The sequence below is a fragment of the Oncorhynchus clarkii genome, chromosome 29 (genome assembly GCF_045791955.1).
Source record: "Oncorhynchus clarkii lewisi isolate Uvic-CL-2024 chromosome 29, UVic_Ocla_1.0, whole genome shotgun sequence".
NCBI classification, from domain to species: Eukaryota; Metazoa; Chordata; class Actinopteri; order Salmoniformes; family Salmonidae; genus Oncorhynchus; species Oncorhynchus clarkii.
Window position 1 is genome coordinate 13,701,356 of NC_092175.1, and position 7,233 is coordinate 13,708,588.

General features: G+C 42.9%; 2 non-coding genes across 2 annotated transcripts; both read left to right on the plus strand.

Moving 5' to 3' along the window:
- The first annotated feature begins 5,591 nt into the window (after positions 1–5,591).
- On the plus strand, positions 5,592–5,670 carry LOC139388820 (small nucleolar RNA SNORD72). Its single transcript, XR_011629346.1, has one exon. It is a non-coding gene; the product is annotated as a small nucleolar RNA SNORD72 (small nucleolar RNA).
- Positions 5,671–6,794: 1,124 nt separating this feature from the next.
- Positions 6,795–6,873, plus strand: LOC139388822 (small nucleolar RNA SNORD72). Its single transcript, XR_011629347.1, has one exon. It is a non-coding gene; the product is annotated as a small nucleolar RNA SNORD72 (small nucleolar RNA).
- The last annotated feature ends 360 nt before the right edge of the window (positions 6,874–7,233 follow it).

Consider the following 7,233-nt stretch of genomic DNA (forward strand, 5'->3'; position numbering starts at 1 on the left):
CATCCTTGGGAGCAATTTACAAATACCTGAAGGTACCACGTTCATCTGTACAAACAATAGTACGCAAGTATAAACACCATGGGACCACGCAGCCCTCATACCGCTCAGGAAGGAGATGTGTTCTTTCTCCTAGAGATGAACATACTTTGGTGCGAAAAGTGCTAATCAATCCAAGAACAACAGCAAAGGACCTTGTGAAGATGCTGGAGGAAACAGGTACAAAGTATCTATATCCACAGTAAAACAGGTCCTATATCGACATAACCTGAAAGGCCGCTCAGCAAGGAAGAAGCCACTGCTCCAAAACCGCCATAAAAAAAGCCAGACTACGGTTTGCAACTGCACATGGGGACAAAGATCGTACTTTTTGGAGAAATGTCCTCTGGTCTGATGAAACAAAAATAGAACTGTTTGGCCATAATGACCATCGTTATGTTTGGAGGAAAAATGGGGAGGCTTGCAAGCTGAAGAACACCATCCCACCGTGAAGCACGGGGTGGCAGCATCGTGTTGTGGGGGTGCTTTGCTGCAGGAGGGACTGGTGCACTTCACAAAATAGATGGCATCATGAGGTAGAAAAATTATATGGATATATTGAAGCAACATCTCAATATATCAGTCAGGAATTTAAAGTTTGGTCGCAAATGGGTCTTCCAAATGGACAATGACCCCAAGCATACTTCCAAAGTTTTTCAAAATGTCTTAAGGACAACAAAGTCAAGGTATTGGAGTGGTCATCACAAAGCCCTGACCTCAATCCCATAGGAAATTTGTGGGCAGAACTGAAAAAGCATGTGTGAGCAAGGAGGCCTACAAACCTGACTCAGTTACACCAGCTCTGTCAGGAGGAATGGGCCAGAATTCACCTAACTTATTGTGGGAAGCTTGTGGTAGTTTGACCCAAATTAAACCATTTAAAGGCAATGCTACCAAATACTAATTGAGTGTATGTAAACTTCTGACCCACTGGGAATGTGATGAAAAAAAATAAATAAAAAAAAAAGCTGAATTAAATCATTCTCTCTACTATTATTCTGACATTTCACGTTCTTAAAATAAAGTGGTGATCTTAACTGATCTAAGACATGGAATTTTTACTAGGATTAAATGGCAGGAATTGTGAAAAACGTAGTTTAAATGTACTTAACTAAGGTGTATGTAAACTAGCGACTTCAACTGTAAATATGTGGTGTGTGTGTATAAACAGTGTCACTGAAATACAATGTACAGTCGTAGAAATATTAGAATGAACTGTTGGTGATACAGTATTTAAATACACAGTGTGAAACGGCCCACTGGGCACACATTGGTTGAATCAACGTTGTTTTCACATCATTTCAATGAAGTTGGCTCTGAATGAACTTTATTTGACTCTTTGCAAACTGGAAACCATTTATCCGGAGGCTGCATTCATTGTAGCTGGGGATTTTAACAAGGCTAATCTGAAAACAAGACTCCCCAAATTTTATCAGCATATCGATTGCGCAACCAGGGGTGGAAAGACCTTGGATCATTGTTACTCTAACTTCCGCGACGCATATAAGGCCCTGCCCCGCCCCCCTTTCGGAAAAGCTGACCACGACTCCATTTTGTTGATCCCTGCCTACAGACAGAAACTAAAACAAGAGGCTCCCACGCTGAGGTCTGTCCAACGCTGGTCCGACCAAGCTGACTCCACACTCCAAGACTGCTTCCATCACGTGGACTGGGACATGTTTCGTATTGCGTCAGACAACAACACTGACGAATACGCTGATTCGGTGTGCGAGTTCATTAGAACGTGCGTTGAAGATGTCGTTCCCATAGCAACGATTAAAACATTCCCTAACCAGAAACCGTGGATTGATGGCAGCATTCGTGTGAAACTGAAAGCGCGAACCACTGCTTTTAATCAGGGCAAGGTGTCTGGTAACATGACCGAATACAAACAGTGCAGCTATTCCCTCCGCAAGGCTATCAAACAAGCTAAGCGTCAGTACAGAGACAAAGTAGAATCTCAATTCAACGGCTCAGACACAAGAGGCATGTGGCAGGGTCTACAGTCAATCACGGACTACAGGAAGAAATCCAGCCCAGTCACGGACCAAGATGTCCTGCTCCCAGGCAGACTAAATAACTTTTTTGCCCGCTTTGAGGACAATACAGTGCCACTGACACGGCCTGCAACGAAAACTTGCGGTCTCTCCTTCACTGCAGCCGAGGTGAGTAAGACATTTAAACGTGTTAACCCTCGCAAGGCTGCAGGCCCAGACGGCATCCCCAGCCGCGCCCTCAGAGCATGCGCAGACCAGCTGGCCGGTGTGTTTACGGACATATTCAATCAATCCCTATACCAGTCTGCTGTTCCCACATGCTTCAAGAGGGCCACCATTGTTCCTGTTCCCAAGAAAGCTAAGGTAACTGAGCTAAACGACTACCGCCCCGTAGCACTCACTTCCGTCATCATGAAGTGCTTTGAGAGACTAGTCAAGGACCATATCACCTCCACCCTACCTGACACCCTAGACCCACTCCAATTTGCTTACCGCCCAAATAGGTCCACAGACGATGCAATCTCAACCACACTGCACAATGCCCTAACCCATCTGGACAAGAGGAATACCTATGTGAGAATGCTGTTCATTGACTACAGCTCGGCATTCAACACCATAGTACCCTCCAAGCTCGTCATCAAGCTCGAGACCCTGGGTCTCGACCCCGCCCTGTGCAACTGGGTACTGGACTTCCTGACGGGCCGCCCCCAGGTGGTGAGGGTAGGTAACAACATCTCCTCCCCGCTGATCCTCAACACTGGGGCCCCACAAGGGTGCGTTCTGAGCCCTCTCCTGTACTCCCTGTTCACCCACGACTGCGTGGCCACGCACGCCTCCAACTCAATCATCAAGTTTGCGGACGACACAACAGTGGTAGGCTTGATTACCAACAACGACGAGACGGCCTACAGGGAGGAGGTGAGGGCCCTCGGAGTGTGGTGTCAGGAAAATAACCTCACACTCAACGTCAACAAAACTAAGGAGATGATTGTGGACTTCAGGAAACAGCAGAGGGAACACCCCCCTATCCACATCGATGGAACAGTAGTGGAGAGGGTAGCAAGTTTTAAGTTCCTCGGCATACACATCACAGACAAACTGAATTGGTCCACTCACACAGACAGCATTGTGAAGAAGGCGCAGCAGCGCCTCTTCAACCTCAGGAGGCTGAAGAAATTTGGCTTGTCACCAAAAGCACTCACAAACTTCTACAGATGCACAATCGAGAGCATCCTGGCGGGCTGTATCACCGCCTGGTACGGCAACTGCTCCGCCCTCAACCGTAAGGCTCTCCAGAGGGTAGTGAGGTCTGCACAACGCATCACCGGGGGCAAACTACCTGCCCTCCAGGACACCTACACCACCCGATGTCACAGGAAGGCCATAAAGATCATCAAGGACATCAACCACCCGAGCCACTGCCTGTTCACCCCGCTATCATCCAGAAGGCGAGGTCAGTACAGGTGCATCAAAGCTGGGACCGAGAGACTGAAAAGCTTCTATCTCAAGGCCATCAGACTGTTAAACAGCCACCACTAACATTGAGTGGCTGCTGCCAACACACTGACACTGACTCAACTCCAGCCACTTTAATAATGGGAATTGATGGGAAATGATGTAAATATATCACTAGCCACTTTAAACAATGCTACCTTATATAATGTTACTTACCCTACATTATTCATCTCATATGCATACGTATATACTGTACTCTATATCATCGACTGTATCCTTATGTAATACATGTATCACTAGCCACTTTAACTATGCCACTTTGTTTACATACTCATCTCATATGTATATACTGTACTCGATACAATCTACTGTATCTGCCTATGCTGCTCTGTACCATCACTCATTCATATATCCTTATGTACATATTCTTTATCCCCTCACACTGTGTACAAGACAGTAGTTTTGGAATTGTTAGTTAGATTACTTGTTGGTTATTACTGCATTGTCGGAACTAGAAGCACAAGCATTTCGCTACACTCTCATTAACATCTGCTAACCATGTGTATGTGACAAATAAAATTTGATTTGATTTGATTTGATTTGAAGTTGCATTGAACCAATGTGGAAACGATGTTGAATTGATGTCTGTACCCAGTGGGGGAAGTGTCCAGGGGTTCAATCAAATCATTTCTGGGTAACAGTTAAGTAGATTACTGTAATAGTTTTCCATTAAAAGGTAAAAAAGCAACACAAATATTGCTTGGACTGTCTGGGAGTGGTCTGGACCTAATTGGAGGGACCTAACACTTTTACAGTGTTTCATTAGCTGTTGTACAATACAAAACAGGAAAACAGAATTTTGACTTCACAGGGCCTTCCTGGATACAAGTTAATTCTGTTTATTCTCTGGGGACAAAATGTCAAATAGAGGTGCTTATATGTGTCATTTTTCACGGCATGTACAAGTGTGAAATGGAAATGTGTTTTTTGCAAATCCCAACTCCCCCTGAGAGTGGGGTCACAGCCAGGGGTCAGTCATTAATGACTGACTGAAATTGATTGTCTTGGATGCAACTCCACCTGTGTAAAGTCTTTGAAAGCATATCTTTTATGGTGTTCATGCAGTAGGCCTAGGCCTTGTATAGACTCATTGAAACGTTGTGAATGCCTTATCTTGATAGGCTAAGGAAGAAACCTGTGCATTCATATCCATTTCAGAAGCAACCTATGGAAGTAGCCAAGATAGAATACTTTTTCAATTATATCCTTCCATTCCTTGGAGTAATCACTGATCCGACATGATTTGATGGGTAAGGCAGAGAAGGAATTATGTATTTAAATTATTCAAACAGGCCCTGCCAATCATTAGGCAAAACCGACCAATTTGCCTAAAGTACATAAATTAATGTTTACACCCTTAGTTGGTAGCGGGCAACTTAGTAGGCTACTCATGGAGTGAAAAGCTTGTCCTAATTAAGGGGGCTTATTTTACTGGAACAACCTCGGTTCTGATTTACCGCAACACCAAGACCTTTTCCGGTCTCTTTCCACACACCCACAGTAAGAAAATGGTGAGTGATGAAATTTGTCAGAGATGGATCTTACAACATCTATTTATTTATTATTTTATTTTTCAAGAAATCGTAGTAGCTTACGACTTATAATCAATGGTAATGGGTTCTCATTTATATTGTTTTTGGTGAAACGTTAGATGGTGTAGAAAAACCGGTAAACAACTTGGCTAACTAGTCAACTAACGTTATACAGCAATGGAGGCATTGGTTTATTTTTGTGTATGTTTTGGGGTTAGCTAGCTAGTTGGCTCAAGGTAAATAAGCCATTCTACAAACCACAACATCCCCGCCTTTCTTTGTGTAGCTAATTCCCTCTAATTAACTAGTTATGAGTTGTTTTGGTGAAATGTTGCTAGTTGGAAGTGTTAGTCTATTATGCCACTTTTCTAGCTAGCTAACGTTACCGCTAGCTAGCGAAGTAACCAGGAAGTTGGATAGAAACGTTAGTAGTGCAGCTTAAATACCTAAGCATGAAATCAGATGTACAACAAATAACTAATTATCTCCTATGAATTATCCATGGGCCATTGTCTTGTCAATGATGTTTTCAATACAAATGTCTGAACATATGAATATCAGTGATTCTTACTTATTGACTGAGACAAGATCCCAACCTCTCCATGCATTTACACCAAATGGCAATGATCTATTTGGCAACATTTTGGTCCTTGTGTGTTTCAGACGAAGGGGACATCATCCTTCGGAAAGCGGCGTAATAAGACTCATGCTCTATGCCGTCACTGCGGTTCCAAGGCTTACCATCTGCAGAAGTCGTCCTGCGGGAAGTGTGGCTACCCCGAGAAGCGCAAGAGAAGTTGTAAGTGCCCATGCCATTCCTTGAGATCGATAATTCAGATTATCCATTAATTGAAACTGCTGTATTTTAGTGATGGGATGTTCTGTACTTTTTACCGACTCCAGATCTTTTCAACTCGTTCAGGCAAAAGGAAACATCTTTCAACTCATTTCGTTCATTTGATTCAGAAAGGCCCAGAGCACGCAGGACCCCTGACTGCGAACAATGAACTAAAAACTTGAAAGAATCATGATTCTACACACCTCTCGTTCTCCATAGGGGCTATTTGTAGCTGTCGTTTGTGACTGAGACTTATAAAACGGTGCTTTGAGGCTACTAAATACAAATACGATTACTTATTGATAGCTTTGAAACAAGGTCTAGTTGCGTCCGGACTAGACTGTGAACAGCTTTTGGCGGAAGGCCTTTGGCTTGACAGGGAGATTAGCACAATATTGTTTGCGAACTGCAGCCCCCCCCCCCCCCCCCCCCCCCCAAACGATTCATTCTCATGTTCAAGTGTTGAGCAGAGGCATGTTCTGGTTTTACAAAGCTGTGTCATCTAACATTCAATTATCAATTAATATAATTCATTCTTTCACCATGCAATCAATTATCAGTTCTAAACATGCGTTTTTCTTTATGCATGATCTATTTTTCCATGAGCACATGATACAGTTTGTCTCCTGAGCCGGAGAGGCGAGTATTAATCCTGTCAGTAAAGTCGTTCATAAAGAATGAATGGTTTACGAACGGCACATCACTACTATATTATCACCAAGATGTCACAGACCTGTGGGTATTCTGTCTCAATATTGAATACCTAGGTTTGTTGGTGCATTGTCTTTCACTTTGTTTGCTTTACTGCTTGCCTTGTTGACTTGTTTTTGAATGTTTGACAGTGCAGCATGAGTCAGTTCATATTTAATACCCAGTGTCTTGTCAATTATGTATTCAATACAAATGTCTGAACATATGCATTTCAGTGATTCTTACTTTGTGACTGAGACAAGACCCCCAACTCTCCATGCATGCACATAGGATGACAAATAGGGGCAAATACTTTTTTTGTCCCCACATCTGTTGACCCAGGGTGTGTATCACAGTGGCTTATGCTATCTGGGTGATTCAAACATAAGGAAATCAATGGTGGCTGCCATGACAAAAATACTCCTGAATGCATCATTTTGGGAATTTGATTCTCCCGACTGTCTGGCTATTATTTTGGGGATTTGTTAATTTTCAAAGATTTTGTTTATATATATATATATATTTATATATCTGTGTGTCCATTTATCCTTTTTACATACTTTATATTTCGTATATTTTTACAGTGAAAAAGAATACACTGAACAAAAATATAAACGCAACATGT